This window comes from Triticum urartu, chromosome 3, assembly GCF_003073215.2.
Source record: "Triticum urartu cultivar G1812 chromosome 3, Tu2.1, whole genome shotgun sequence".
Classification (NCBI taxonomy): Eukaryota; Viridiplantae; Streptophyta; class Magnoliopsida; order Poales; family Poaceae; genus Triticum; species Triticum urartu.
This window is the reverse complement of record NC_053024.1, coordinates 666,888,816-666,904,678: the sequence shown is the minus strand read 5'-3', so window position 1 is coordinate 666,904,678 and position 15,863 is coordinate 666,888,816.

Genomic DNA, 15,863 nt, shown 5'->3' with positions numbered 1-15,863 from the left:
GAGCCCCGGCCGCCGAACAACAGTGGACAGAAGGGTTTTCCCCCACAAGTGCGGATGGTGAACATGATATACGCAACCCACGTCCCCAAAAGGGAGCGGAAGCGCGCGTTAAAGGACGTATACGCGGTAGAGCCAGTCGCCCCAAAGTTCAACCCATGGTCCTCCTGCCCGATCACCTTTGATCGAAGGGACCATCCCAGTAGCATCCGTCATGGTGGATTCACCGCATTGGTTCTAGAACCAATTATTGACGAATTTCATGTCACTAGAGTCCTTATGGACGGCGGCAGCAGCGTGAACCTGCTTTACCAGGATACAATGCCGAAAATGGGCATAGATCCCTCGAGGATTAAGCCCACCAAAACGACCTTTAAAGGCGTAATACCAGGTGTAGAGGCCAATTGTACAGGCTCAGTGACACTTGAAGTGGTCTTCAGATCTCCGGATAATTTCCGAAGCGAGGAGTTAATCTTCGACATAGTCCCGTTTCGCAGTGGCTATCACGCACTGCTCGGGCGAACCGCATTCGCTAAGTTCAATGCGGTACCACATTACGCATACCTCAAGCTCAACATGCCAGGCCCTCGAGGAGTAATTACGGTCAATGGAAACACCGAACGCTCCCTCCGAACGGAGGAGCACATGGAGGCCCTTGCAGCGGAAGTTCAAAGCAGCCTCTCCAGGCAGTTCTCCAGTCCGGCCACCAAACGACCGGACACCGTCAAGCGCGCCCGGAGTAACCTACAACAAGACCGCCTGGCATGATCCGAGCAGGCGTAGCAATTCGTCCCCAACCCCAACCCTCGCAAAAAGGCGACGCTAGTACTTCACGTACATAACTACGCTCTAGAGATACCATGGGCACAAGGGGAGGGGCACCATCACGGCATGCCCAAAACACGGCTTAAACCGTACCAGGGGCTGCCGATTTTTTAATTTTCTCTTACTTTCAGGACTTCATCCTTCGGAAGGCCTGTTCGGCAGTTCAATTGCTGCACAAACGACGCAAGAACCAGGGAAGCAGACAAGCCACGCCACACTACGGAACTCCCAGGTGGTCTCTATCACGAGCAGTATACCCGTTCCGCATACTATTCCGCAGCTTGCCCCTGGAACGGACATGTTAACTAGTCCAACCTTCCACTTATCGCGTTATTTGTATCGTTCTGCTTTGATCACGGCCCTTTTTAATAAACAATGCATAGCTTTCGTCTATTTTTGCATTACCTTTTATTCTATATGTTCCTCAACGACATGTTGCACCCGCACACGTTGGTATGGCCAAAATACGCCAGGGGCTTTAGTACCCCTCAATATGGTGTGAGAAGTCCGAACACTTTAACAAAGTACGGCACCCCGAACTTATAGCATTATATGCATCGGCTCCGAATCATGTCTTGGGTCAATAGTTGGGTTTGCCCGGCTCCTATGTTTTGATGCCTTACGTTCCGCTATATCGGCTAAGGTAGCACTAGGAGAACCACTGCGATTGTGCCCCGGTTGAGTTGGGTCGAGCACCTCAGTGGAGAAAGCTAAAACTGACTGTCATGATGAAGCGAGAGCTGGTCGCTGTTCGAGAGGTTTTTTCGAGTCCCTAAAGACTTATGCCGCTTAGGGCGAGGAGCCGGCTCTGTCCGGCCAAGGCGTGGATAGCGCCCCGAACTCGGTCTTCCGAATACCAGGAGCTTCGCCGAAATTTAAAATTATAGAATTCTATGGCTAAGTGAGAGTGTTCACGCATTATAGTCCGATTGCCTTGTTCGTTGGGCTGAGCGCCTCCCTCGAAGGACCCAAACATGGGAAAAAGAGCGCTCCGGTTTATCCCCGAACACCCCAGCACTAGTGGCACGGGGGCAGAAGCCGACGACTCGCCATCTCTCAGAATTGATAAACAGCCGCACAGAAGGTAATATTTTAAATTCTAACAGCACTGCTTAGCGCATATAAACAAGTTTTTAGCGCACAGGACAAAACGAGCAAGTTTCAGTCAAAAATTACGTCCCTAAAACATTCATCCGCTACAAGGCGGGCACCCTTCAGAACATCCTTATAGTAATTCTCGGGCATGCGATTCTCTTTCCCCGACGGTGGCCCGTCCTTCACCAGCTTCTCAGCATCCAGCTTGCCCTAGTGCACCTTAGCACGGGCAAGGGCCCTACGGGCACCTTCAATGCAGACGAAGTGCTTGATTACTTCAAGCCTTGGACAGGCCTCCACCAACTGCCGCACCAGCCCGAAATAGCTCCCAGGCAGGGCCCCTCCAGGCCACAGCCAAACAATGAGGCCCTTCATGGCTTGTTCGGCCGCCTTGTGGAGCTCGACCAGTTGCTTCAGCTGGTCGCTCAGGGGCACGGGGTGTCCGGCCTCAGCGTACTGAGACCAGAACACCTTCTCCGTCGAGCTGCCCTCCTTGGCTCGATAGAATGCGGCGGCATCGGATACACTCCGGGGAAGATCTGCAAACGCTCCTGGAGAGCTCCGGATTCGGGTAAGTAACAAGTAACTCATGTTTATGTGTTTGCTTTGCATAAAGAATGCCTTACCCGCCGCTATCTTCTTCACCTCATCCAACTCCTGGAGGGTCTTCTGGGATTTGGCCTTGGCAGACTTGGCATTTTCAATAGCCACCGCGAGCTTGGACGCTCGCGTCTTTGAGTCAAGCTCCAAACTACCATGCTTTTCCATGAGAGCCTGGAGCTCTTGCCGCACCTTGCCAACTTCGGCCTCATACTTCTCCCGCTCGGTGCGCTCTGAGGCCGCCCTCCTCTTGGCCTCGACCAGCGCTTACTTAAGGGTCGCCACTTCAGACGTGGCCCCTACAATAGCCACGATAATCCTGTCATTCTTTGCAATTGCACCATTTTTATATATATTTAAACAAGGTATCTCTTACCTTCATTGTCCTCGAGCTGCTTCTTGGCACGACCGAGCTCTTGCTCGGACCGCTCGAGGTTCTGCTTTAACGTGTCCACTTCCGCAGTTAGTGCGGTGGACGCAAGCAGAGAAGCCTGCATACGCATATTGACTCCTTTTGTTAGACTCCTGCGAATTTTATTTGATCCTCTATTCGGCTTTTCTCTCTGAATGCCAAACAGAGCATCAGGGGCTACTGTCTATGCGGTACTATTATCTACACTTTCTTTACTTACCTCAAAGCCTGTCAAAAGGCTAGTACAAGCTTCAGTCAGTCCGCTCTTGGCGGGCTGAACCTTCTGGACCACCGCACTCATAATAGCGCGGTGCTCCTCGTCGATGGAGGCACCTTGGAGCGCCTCCAACATATTGTCTGGCGCCTCCGGTTGGATGGGGGCCGCTGGCACGGTGGACTTGCTCCTCTTGGAAGGAGGTCCCCCGCCGGACTTTGGAACCTTTGAAGGTTCCGGAGCGGTGTCCGGCCTAGAGCCGGACTTGGAGCCCTGGGGGGTTTCATCCCCTTTGCTCCTGGAGTCCGGGAGGTCGCCTTGCGGCGCCTCCAGGACCACCTCCTCCCGGCTTGGAGCCTGTTGGGACAACACTTCGGTGTCGTCCGTAGGGCAGGGGGAGGAAGCCGTCGGAAGTGAGTTCATGTCCGACGAGTCTAGTGAGCCGCTCGACAACGCGTCAAGCCGGTCTTTGGGTGGGCTGCATAAACATATTCGACATGAGGGAAAGCTATGCAATAAACGAATACTATGAATTACTCTGGTATCCGGATACTTACGATCTGGCCAGGGGCTTGGCCCTAGGCGCCCACTCCTCTCCGCCGCCGTCGGCGTCGGTGGAGCAGTCTGGAGGAAGGGTTTTCCCCTTCTTGGACCCTTCGGCCTCCCTAGTTGGGGCGGCCTTCCTTTTCTTCCCTTCCCCCGCTGGAGGGGGAGGGGTCTCTTCTTCCTCCTCCTCGTCTTCACGGGAGGAGTGCGTCTTGGATTCGTCGGATGATGAATCCGACACCTCCGGGCGTCGGGCACTCTTTCGAGTCCCCGTGGCCTTCTTCTTGACCTTCTTCTCCGGCACCACATAGGGTGCCGGAACCAGCAGCTTCGCCAAGCGAGCATCCGCTGGGCCTTCGGGCAAAGGAGCCGGACAGTTGATCTGTCCAGAGGTCACCTGCCAATCCTGTCAAAGGTAAGGGAGTTTAGAACCCACATAGAGTCAAACTATGAAAAACCGATGCCCTATAAAAGGAAAAAACAGCTTACTACAAGAGCGTGACGCTGCGCACTGAATCCGCGATCCTCAGTGGCAGATGCGGGAGCCTCGGCGCCCTTGAAAAGCACCTTCCAGGCATCTTCGTACGTCGTTTCGAAGAGCCTGCTCAGAGTTTGGTGCCGCGCCGGGTCGAACTCCCACAGGTTGAAAGCCCGTTGTTGGCATGGGAGGATCAAGCAGATGAGCATAACCAGGACTACGTTGACAAGTTTGAGCTTCTTGTCCACCAGGGTTTTGACGCATGTTTGGAGTCCGGTTAGCTCTCCTTTTTTACCCCATGACAGGCCCGTCTCTTTCCAAGACGTGAGCCGCGTTGGGGGTCCAGACCGGAACTCAGCGGGTGCGACCCATTCGGCGTCACGCGGCTCGGTGATGTAAAACCACCCTGATTGCCAGCCCTTTAGGGTCTCCACAAAGGAGCCCTCGAGCCAGAGGACGTTGGCCATCTTGCCAACCATGGCGCCTCCGCACTCCGCCTGGCTGCCGCGCACCACCTTCGGCTTGACGTTGAAAGTCTTGAGCCAGACCCCGAAATGGGGGCGGATGCGGAGGAAGGCCTCGCACACGACGATAAACGCCGAGATGTTGAGGACGAAGTTCGGGGCCAGATCGTGGAAATCCAGGCCGTAGTAGAACATGAGCCCCCGGACAAATGGGTGGAGAGGGAAGCCCAGTCCGCGGAGAAAATGGGGGAGGAACACCACCCTTTCATGGGGCCTAGGGGTGGGGATGAGCTGCCCCTATTCGGGGAGCCGGTACGTGATGTCGTTAGACAGGTATCCGGCCTTCCTCAGCTTTTTGACATGTCCCTCCGTGACAGAGGAGACCATCCACTTGCCTCCCGCTCCGGACATGGTTGGAGCAGGTTGAGGTTGGGAGTGCGGACTTGGGCACTGGAGCTCGAGTGCGTAAGAATGGATAGGCGAAGGAGGAAGAAGGCGTAGGTGAAAAGGTGGATCTTTATCCCCTTATATGGGTGGACGCAGCTACACGTCCCCACCAGCCTGATAAAACTCACTTATCTCCAAGCGCCGTAATTGATGGCGCGGTTGGGTTACCCACGCCCGTATTGATGAGAATCCCGGGATAAGGGGACATGATCTCTGCTTTAACAAGACGTGCCAAGGAAACCTCCTCGCATAACATGCTAAGATGGGACAGTAAAACGGTTTGAATAAAAGCTTGGCCGTGGTGTGATGTCACACTACGGAATACGTCAGCAGATTAGATTTTTGTAAATATTATTCTCTCTATGGCAATATGTGGAAACTTATTTTTCAGAGCCGGACACTATCTTTGTGTTCAAAATCTTCTATGAAGTATTTGGAGGAGGAACCCGCCTTGCAATGCCGAAGACAATATGCGCGTCGGACTCGTCGTCATTGAAGCCTAGTTCAGGGGCTACTGAGGGAGTCCTGGATTAGGGGGTGTTCGGATGGCCGGACTATACCTTCAGCCGGACTCCTGGACTATGAAGATGCAAGATTGAAGACTCCGTCCCGTGTCCGGAAGGGACTTTCCTTGGCGTGGAAGGCAAGCTTGGCGATACGGATATGAAGATCTCCTACCATTGTAACCGACTCTATGTAACCCTAACCCTATCTGGTGTCTATATAAACCGGAGGGTTTTAGTCCGTAGGACAACATACACATCAACAATCATACCATAGGCTAGCTTCTAGGGTTTAGCCTCCTCGATCTCGTGGTAGATCTACTCTTGTACTACCCATATCATCAATATTAATCAAGCAGGACGTAGGGTTTTACCTCCATCGAGAGGGCCCGAACCTGGGTAAAACTTCGTGTCCCTTGTCTCCTGTTACCATCCGGCCTAGACGCACAGTTCGGGACCCCCTACCCGAGATCCGCCGGTTTTGACACCGACACTGGGAGTGCTCCTTCTACCATCATCTGAACTGCTAGAGGGACCAGTGCCCTCACTCAGGTGAACCTGCTCCTCTGACTTCTTCTGGCTGTCACTCTGATCAGACATATTGCAAACATTGACAGCAGACACTGTGAATAGATATAGATGAGATAGAGTGGATGAGCATCACAAAATGCAGAGGTTTTTGCAAAAGAATGAGTCAAAAACTTAGTTTTAGTTTTCCACAGAAAGCATTTCGGATCAACCGATTTGTAGGTGATACCGAAGCGGCTGTTGGAACATAAACTAGTGAACTCAGTCAGACCGAGTCACAGTTCGGTGGCACCGAGACTGCTAGGGTTTCACAAAGTCCTGAACTCGGTCACACCGATTTGCAATTCTCGGTCAGACCGAAAGTTACATGTGCAATGGCCTGAGCCGAATCGGTGGTACCGAGTTCCACAACTCGGATGGTCCGAGATGGTTTCGGCGGAACCCTAACCCTAAATTTTCAATTCAACTCTAATCTACGGAGTGTTTTGACTGGATAAGATCATTTCAATCGTGGCAAGATTCATGGAAAACACAATGTGCTAGGAATCGAATTGAGGATAGCAAAGTGATCAAGTCCATACCCTAGTTCGGCGATGAACTTGCTACGGCGGCAACGGCGGGAATGATTTCCGTTGACGACGGTGGAGACCAGCGGCAGGAGGCAACTGGCGGCGAGGAGGACGATTCAGAGACCCAGGAGGCAGAGCGAGCTATGCGCGGGCGAAGGGGTTTTAGAGAAATTTCCAAAATTTTGCCCGTGAGTATATATAGCCCGACCATGTCGGTGTGACCGAGTGGAACAACTCGGTGGCACCGAGATTCATAACTGCAAGCAGTTACTAAAACTCGGTGTGACCGAAAGGTTCAAATCGGTTGCATCGAGATTGACAACCTAGATCGACTTAGTGATCTCCGTATGACCGAAATGGAGGAATCGATCAGACCGAAAAGCACAAAGAAGTTTTGGAAGTTTAAGTCTATGACGAATCGGGGACTCCGAGTGCTCCTCACACAGAGTGGTTCGAATCTGACTTGATCAAATTTTGTGATGTAGCATGAATAGAGTTTGAGATGAGAAAAGCATAGATAGCTAGAGAGGGTTCTTAGGCATTCTTGTCCATCCACTTGGCAAAAGAAAAGAAAAACAATCAATCAAAACAACAAGTGGATGTCCTCGAATGAGTGAAATATGCAATCAACATGCTGACACAATAAAATGGCAATTGAAATATGTGGCAAAGCATGCACAACCAATTCCAGCATCTATCAAACAATTTGCGATGACTAGGTCATCTATATATGAGTATATTGACTTAGGAGTCAAATGAGAACATTTGATCATAGGTCATACTCATCATTTAAGCACAAGTAGGGTTACCACTTTTACATAAAGCATTGTTGTGTTCACACCATTACAGTTGCTTTAGCTCAATTCTTAGAGTAAAGCTCCCCCTATAGATGTGATATCCCCCCTAAGAGGGATGAACTAACCTTGAGTTTTTTCGATGATGACTTCATGTAGATGTTGAAGATGTGGATGCTCAATGTTGATGTAGATCATTTGGAGCTATCCATTGGAGTGAGTTGCACTTTCAATACCTACACGGGTTAGTCCCACAAGGAACAAACAAGGATATCCATAGACATAGAGTGATGCACACACAAGATGATGTCTATGAAAGCTTTTAGGTTACCTTGTCCCTTGTCTTACCAACAAGAGGGTTTGTGACTCCTTGAACTAGTGCAAGATGTGGAAGTTGATTGCACTTGTTCTTGCCAAGATGATAAGAGTGAAGTATGTTGCCGGAGTCACCCTCAAGAATTCTCTAGTTCTTCTTCGGGATCCACACCATCTTGATGGGAATCCTCGGTGTTGTAGTTGTACTTGATGAAGTGGAACTTGAAGTAGTCTTGGGAACCCACTTGACCAAGGCCTTAGGAGCTTCTTCAAATGCATCAATTTCCTCTTGAAGCTTGTCCTTGCCTTTTTGCTTGTGGTCTTGTGGTGGAAGATCATCTTGAGCTTGTGTCCCTTTGAAAGAAGTAGGATTATACTTCTCTTGTTGAGGAACAAACTTCGTCTTGGGGTATTGATCTTCTTCCCACCCAACTCCATTGGCATTGAACTTTCATTCCAAACCAACACCTTGATTCTTCCGGTGCCTTCCTTGCTTGCGTAAAATTTCCTCGAATTGCTTACTTCCGACAAGGCTCTTGTAAACACCTTTCTCTATAATTCCCTTCAATAAGCTATTTTCTTGCTCAAGTGTAACTTGGCTAAGAGAATCATTAGTGAAATCAAGAGAACTACTAGAAGCAACAATATTGGATTTAGCATGACTATTGTTACTACTAGAGGAATAATCTTTCTTGTTCTTGTTACTAGACTTGACTTGAGGCATGTAAGTGGATAAGAGTAAATGCTTGGCAATGTAAGAAGAACTTTTCTTATGAAGATCATCATTGATTGCTTTTAAGAACTCATGCTCTTGCTCAAGGTTGAGCTTTTCAAAGCGCAATTTCTCATGAGTCCTTAAAAGTTCTCGATGATCTCCTAAGATCGTTTCATGAGCTAACTTAAGAGTGTTTAGTTCTTTAGTTAGAGACTCAATCTTCTCCTTATCATTGTCATTCGTTTTATCTTGATTAGCATGATTAATTGACGTTTCATCATAGTATTCATCACTAGAGTGGTCAACAAGTAAATCATCATCACCTAACAAGTCATCTACATCACTATTGAAATCAACATACTCGGGGTGTGATACCTTTGGGCCTTTAGCCATGAAGCATGTTCCAACTCCTTCATTTGGTGAGTCAAATATGTCGTAGGAGTTGGTTGTCACAAGTGCTAGACCGGCAACACCTTCATCTTGAGTATATTCGGAGTCGGAGTGATAGCTTCTCTCGGAGTGGTTGTCGGAGTCGAAGCCGGATACCCATTCACCAACATGAGCTTGATGTCTTCATTTTGTGTAGCTCCTTGATGACTTGTCCTTTCTTTCCGAATCCTTGCTTCTCCGTGAGGGTCTTCGTTCATAACGATCATCTCTACTCCTTCTTTCTCTAGATGGTGATTCTTCTCTTCTACTTCTTCTCTTGGGAGAATCTTCTCTTCTCTTGTAGGGGGCGTACACTCATTGGAATAGTGTCCAGGCCTTCCACAATTGTAGCAATTTTTCTCTCGACTAGAAGATCTTTTGTCATTGTAGGACCTTGACTTGGAGCTTCTCTCTTTGCTTCTACTCTTGTAGAACTTGTTGAAGTTCTTCACCATTAAGCTCAATTCTTCATTGAAGGTTTGTTTCTCACTCGATGATGTGGGGGCTTCACATGAGGCTTTGTAAGCACCACTTGATTTGTTGTGAAGTTCCTCTTTATCCTTGAGTGACATCTCATGAGCAACAATTCTTTCGATGACTTCCGTTGGCTTGAGATCTTTGTAATTGGGCATCATTTGGATCAATGTACACACGGTATCATATTTTCCGTCCAAGGCTCTTAGGATCTTCTTGATGATGAATCTATCGGTCATCTCTTCACTCCCTAAGTTGGCAATCTCATTTGAGATAAGAGCAAGCCTAGAGTACATTTCAGCAACACCTTCACCATCCTTCATTTTGAACTTGTCAAGTTGACTTTGAAGCACATCCAATTTGGATTCGTTGACGGAGTCGGTACCTTCGTGCATATCAATCAAAGTATCCCAAATTTCCTTTGCATTCTCAAGACGGCTGATTTTGTTGAATTCTTCGGGGCACAATCCGTTGAAGAGGATATCACAAGCTTGAGCGTTGTATTGCAGCATTTTCAACTCTTTCGCGGTAGCTTCACGGTTCGGTTCTTTCCCATCAAAGAATTCACCTTGCAAGCCAATACACACAATAGCCCAAACGGCGGGGTTATGTCCAAGAATATGCATTTTCATCTTATGCTTCCAACTAGCAAAATTAGTGCCATCAAAGTAAGGACCTCTACGGTGATAATTTCCCTCGCTAGACGCCATACTCTCCTAGGTTGTGAAACCAAGGCTATGATCACCAAAACCTATGGAAATAAAATAAAATGGAGACCAAAGCTCTGATACCACTTGTAGGATCGAAAGTATGTCTAGAGGGGGGTGATTAGACTACTTGACCAAATAAAAATCTAGCCTTTTCCCAATTTTAGTTCTTGGCAGATTTTAGCTATCTTAGCACAAGTCAAGCAATCTCCACACAATTCAAGCAAGCATGCAAAAGAGTATATGAGCAGCGGAAAGTAAAGCATGCAACTTGCAAGAATGTAAAGGGAAGGGTTTGGAGGATTCAAACACAATTGGAGACACAGATGTTTTTGTCGTGGTTCCGATAGGTGGTGCTATCGTACATCCACGTTGATGGAGACTTCAACCCACGGAGGGTAACGGTTGCGCGAGTCCACGGAGGGCTCCACCCACGAAGGGTCCACGAAGAAGCAACCTTGTCTATTCCATCATGGCCGTCTCCCACGAAGGACTTGCCTCACTAGCGGTAGATCTTCACGAAGTAGGCGATCTCCTTGCCCTTACAAACTCCTTGGTTCAACTCCACAATCTTGTCGAAGGCTCCCAAGTGACACCTAGCCAATCTAGGAGACACCACTCTCCAAGAAGTAACAAATGGTGTGTTGATGATGAACTCCTTTCTCTTGTGCTTCAAATGATAGTATCCCCAACACTCAACTCTCTCTCACAGGATTTGGATTTGGTAGAAAGAATATTTGAGTGGAAAGCAACTTGGGGAAGGCTAGAGATCAAGATTCATATGGTTGGAATGGAATATCTTGACCTCAACACAAGTGTAGGTGGTTCTCTCTCAGAAAATGTGTATTGGAAGTGTAGGTATGTTCTGATGGCTCTCTCCACGAATGAAGAGTGGGTGGAGGGGTATATATAGCCTCCACACAAAATCTAACCGTTACACACAATTTTCCAAACTCGGTGGGACCGAATGGTTAAATTTGGTCGGACCGATTCAGCAAACCTAGTGACCGTTAGGATTTTCGGTGGGACTGAGATGCAACTCGGTAGGACCGATATGGTTAGGGTTAGGGCATAACGTAATCTCAGTGTGACCGATTACACAAACTCGTTGGGACCGATTTTGGTAATAAGCTAACCAGAGAGTTGGTCAGGTAAACTCGGTGGGACCGATTCGCTCATCTCGGTGAGACCGAAATGTTACAAAAGGGAAACAGAGAGTTTACATTGCAATCTCGGTGGGACCGATCGCTCATCTCGGTAAGACCGAAACATTACGAAGGGAAACAGAGAGATTACAATCCCATCTCGGTGAGACCGAGATCCCTATCGGTGAGACCGATTTGCCTAGGGTTTGTGGCAGTGGCTATGACATTTGAAACTCGGTGGCGCCGAACAAAAAGAATCGGTGGGGCCGAGTTTGACTTTTGGTTTAGGTCATATGTGGATGTGGGAAGGTAGCTGAGGATTTTGGAGCATATCACTAAGCATTTTGAGCAAGCAAGCCATTAAGCAACACCTCATCCATCCTTGATAGTATTGGCTTTTCCTATAGACTCAATGTGATCTTGGATCACTAAAATATAAAATGTAGAGTCTTGAGCTTCAAGCTTGAGCCAAACTTTTTGTCCTTAGAATTTTGAGGGATCCACTTTCATCATCCATGCCATGCCATTCATTGAGCTTTTCCTAAAATATTAATCTTGGAATAATGTTAGCTCAATGAGCTATATGTTGTTAGGAATTACCAAAACCACCCAGGGATAGTTGCACTTTCACCTTTGTCCCGATTAACCCCTTCAAGCTAACCTAGTTGCGATGGCCCCACGACTAAGTCATTTTTGCTAGGGCATCTGCCGTGTTAAATCCAGACACAAACTATAAGTGTAGCATATGATCATATCAAGTTTATTGCAATCGTTTTTTGCATGTCAAGTATCTGTTCCCATGACCATGAGATCATGCAATTCACTGACACCGAAGGAGTACCTTGTGTGTATTAAACGTTGCAACATAACTGGATGACTATAAATATGCTCTACAGGTATCTCCGATGGTGTCTGTTGAGTTGGCATGGAACAAGACTGGAATTTGTCACTCCGTATGATGGAGAGGTATCTCGGGGCCCACTCAATAATACAACATCACAATGAGATTGCAAGCAATGTGAGTAAGGAGTTAGTCACGGGATCTTGTATTACAGAACGGGTAAAGAGATTTGCCGGTAACGAGATTGAACTAGGTATGGAGATACCGACGATCGAATCTCGGGAAAGTAACATACCGATGGACAAAGGGAACAGCATACGGGATTAGCTGAATCCTTGGCATTGAGGTTCGACTGAAAAAGACTTTCATAGAATATGTAGGAAACAATATGGACATCCAGGTCCAGCTATTGGTTATTGACCATAGAGGTGTCTCGGTCATGTCTGCATAGTTCTCGAACCCGCAGGGTCTACACACTCAACGGTTGGTGACGATCTAAGTATAGTTGAGTTATTATGTTGGTGACTGAAGGTTGTTCGGAGTCCTGAACGAGATCCCAAACATGACGAGGAACTCCAGAATAGTCCGGAGGTGAAGATTGATATGTAGGACGAAGGGAATCAGATTCTGGAAGTGTTCCGAAAGGTACCAGGTTATCGCTGGAATATCAAAAATGGTTTCGGGGGGAGTGTTGGGGGTCTCATGGGCCAAGGGAAGGGGGCACACCAGCCAACAAGGGGCTGGGTGCCCCCCCTCACCTCTCAGCCCACTCAGCCACAAGGGAGATGGGTGCCCCCTAGGCAACCGCCCCCTTGGCTTGGGAGACAAGGCACCTAGGGGTGCCTCCCTAGGGGAGGCTGATAACCCACAAGTATAGGGGATCGCAATAGTTTTTGCGGGTAGAGTATTCAACCCAAATTTATTGATTCGACACAAGGGGATCCAAAGAATATTCTCAAGTATTAGCAGCTGAGTTGTCAATTCAACCACACCTGAAAACTTAGTATCTGCAGCGAAGTGTTTAGTAGCAAAGTAATATGATAGTAGTGGTAACGGTAGCAAAAGGTAACGATAGCAAAAGTAATATTTTTGGTGTTTTGTAGTGATAATAACAATAGCAACGGAAAAGTAAATAAGCGAAGAACAATATATGGAACGCTCGTAGGCAATGGATCGGTGATAGAGAATTATGTCGGATGCGGTTCATCATGTAACAGTCATAACCTAGGGTGACACAGAACTAGCTCCAATTCATCAATGTAATGTAGGCATGTATTCCGAATATAGTCATACGTGCTTATGGAAAAGAACTTGCATTACATCTTTTGTCCTACCCTCCCGTGGTAGCGGGGTCCTAGCGGAAACTAAGGGATATTAAGGCCTCCTTTTAATAGAGCACCGGACCAAAGCATTAACACATAGTGAATACATGAACTCCTCAAACTACGGTCATCACCGGAAGTGGTCCCGATTATTGTCACTTCGGGGTTGACGGATCATAACACATAGTAGGTAGGATCAAGAACTCACATATATTCATGAAAACATAATAGTTTCAGATCTGAAATCATGGCACTCGGGCCCTAGTGACAAGCATTAAGCATAGCAAAGTCATAGCAACATCAATCTCAGAACATAGTGGATACTAGGGATCAAACCCTAATAAAAGTAACTCGATTACATGATAAATCTCATCCAACCCATCACCGTCCAGCAAGCCTACAATGGAATTACTCACGCACGGCGGTGAGCATCATGAAATTGGTGATGGAGGATGGTTGATGATGACGATGGCGACGGATTCCCCTCTCTGGAGCCCCGAACAGACTCCAGATCAGCCCTCCTGAGAGAGTGTAGGGCTTGGCGGCGGCTCCGTATCATAAAATGCGATGAATCCTTCTTTATTTTTTTTCTCCCCAAACACGGATATATGGAGTCAAGGTTGAGGTCGGTGGAGCTCCAGGGGGCCCACGAGGCAGGGGCGCAACCCCCACCCTCGTGGCTAGGGTGTGGGCCCCCTGGCGTTGATTCTTTGCCAACATTTTTTATTATTTCTAAAAATACTCTCCGTGGAGTTTCAGGTCATTCCGAGAACTTTTGTTTCTGCACATAAATAACACCATGGCTATTCTGCTGAAAACAGCGTCAGTCCGGGTTAGTTTCATTCAAATCATGCAAGTTAGAGTCCAAAACAAGGGCAAAAGTGTTTGGAAAAGTAGATACGATGGAGACATATCAACTCCCCCAAGCTTAAACCTTTGCTTGTCCTCAAGCAATTCAGTTGACAAACTGAAAGTGATAAAGAAAAACTTTTACAAATTTTGTTTGCTCTTGTTGTTGTAAATATGTAAAGCCAGCATTCAAGTTTTCAGCAAAGATTATGAACTAACCATATTCACAATAACTCTTAGGTCTCATGTTTACTCATATCAATGGCATAATCAACTAGCGAGCAATAATTATAAATCTCGGATGACAACACTTTCTCAAAACAATCATAATATGATATAACAAGATGGTATCTCTCTGGCCCTTTCTGAGACCGCAAAACATAAATGCAGAGCACCATTAAAGATCAAGGACTGACTAGACATTGTAATTCATGGTAAAAGAGATCCAGTCAAGTCATACTCAATGTAAACTAACAGTAATGAATGCAAATGACAGTGGTGCTCTCCAACTGGTGCTTTTTAATAAGAGGATGATGACTCAACATAAAAGTAAATAGATAGGCCCTTCGCAGAGGGAAGCTGGGATTTGTAGAGGTGCTAGAGCTCGATTTTGAAATAGAGATGAATAATATTTTGAGCGATATACTTTCATTGTCAACATAACAACCAAGAGATGGCGATATCTTCCATGCTACACACATTATAGGCGGTTCCCAAACAGCATGGTAAAGTTTATACTCTTCCTCCACCAACAAGCATCAATCCATGGCTTGCTCGAAACAACGAGTGCCTCCAACTAACAACAGTCCCGAGGGAGTTTTGTTTGTAGTTATTTTGATTTGATTTGCATAAAGCATGGGACTGGGCATCCCGGTGACCAGCCATTTTCTCGTGAGTGAGGAGCGGAGTCCACTCCTCTTGAGAATAACCCGCCTAACATGGAAGATACGGATAGCCCTAGTTGATACATGATCTATTCGAGCATACAAAACAGAATGTTTATTTGAAGGTTTAGAGTTTGGCACATACAAATTTACTTGGAACGGCAGGTAGATACCGCATATAGGAAGGTATAGTGGACTCATATGGAATAACTTTGGGGTTTATGGGATTGGATGCACAAGCAGTATTCCCTCCTAGTACAGGTGAAGGCTAGAAAAAGACTGGGAAGCGACCAGCTAGAGAGCGACAACAGTCATGAACATGCATTAAAATTAATCAACACCGAATGCAAGCATGAGTAGGATATAATGCACCATGAACATAAATATCGTAGAGGCTATGTTGATTTTGTTTCAACTAGATGCGTGAACATGTGCCAAGTCAAGCCACTCGAATCGTTCAATAGAGGATACCACCCTATCATACCACATCACAACTATTTTAATAGCATGTTGGCACGCAAGGTAAACCATTATAAGCTCCTAGCTAATTAAGCATGGCATAAGCAACTATAATCTCTAATTGTCATTGCAAACATTTTCATTCATAATAGGCTGAATCAGGAACGATGAACTAATCATATTTACAAAAACAAGAGAGGTCGAGTTCATACCAGCTTCTCTCATCCCAATCAGTCCATCATATATCGTCA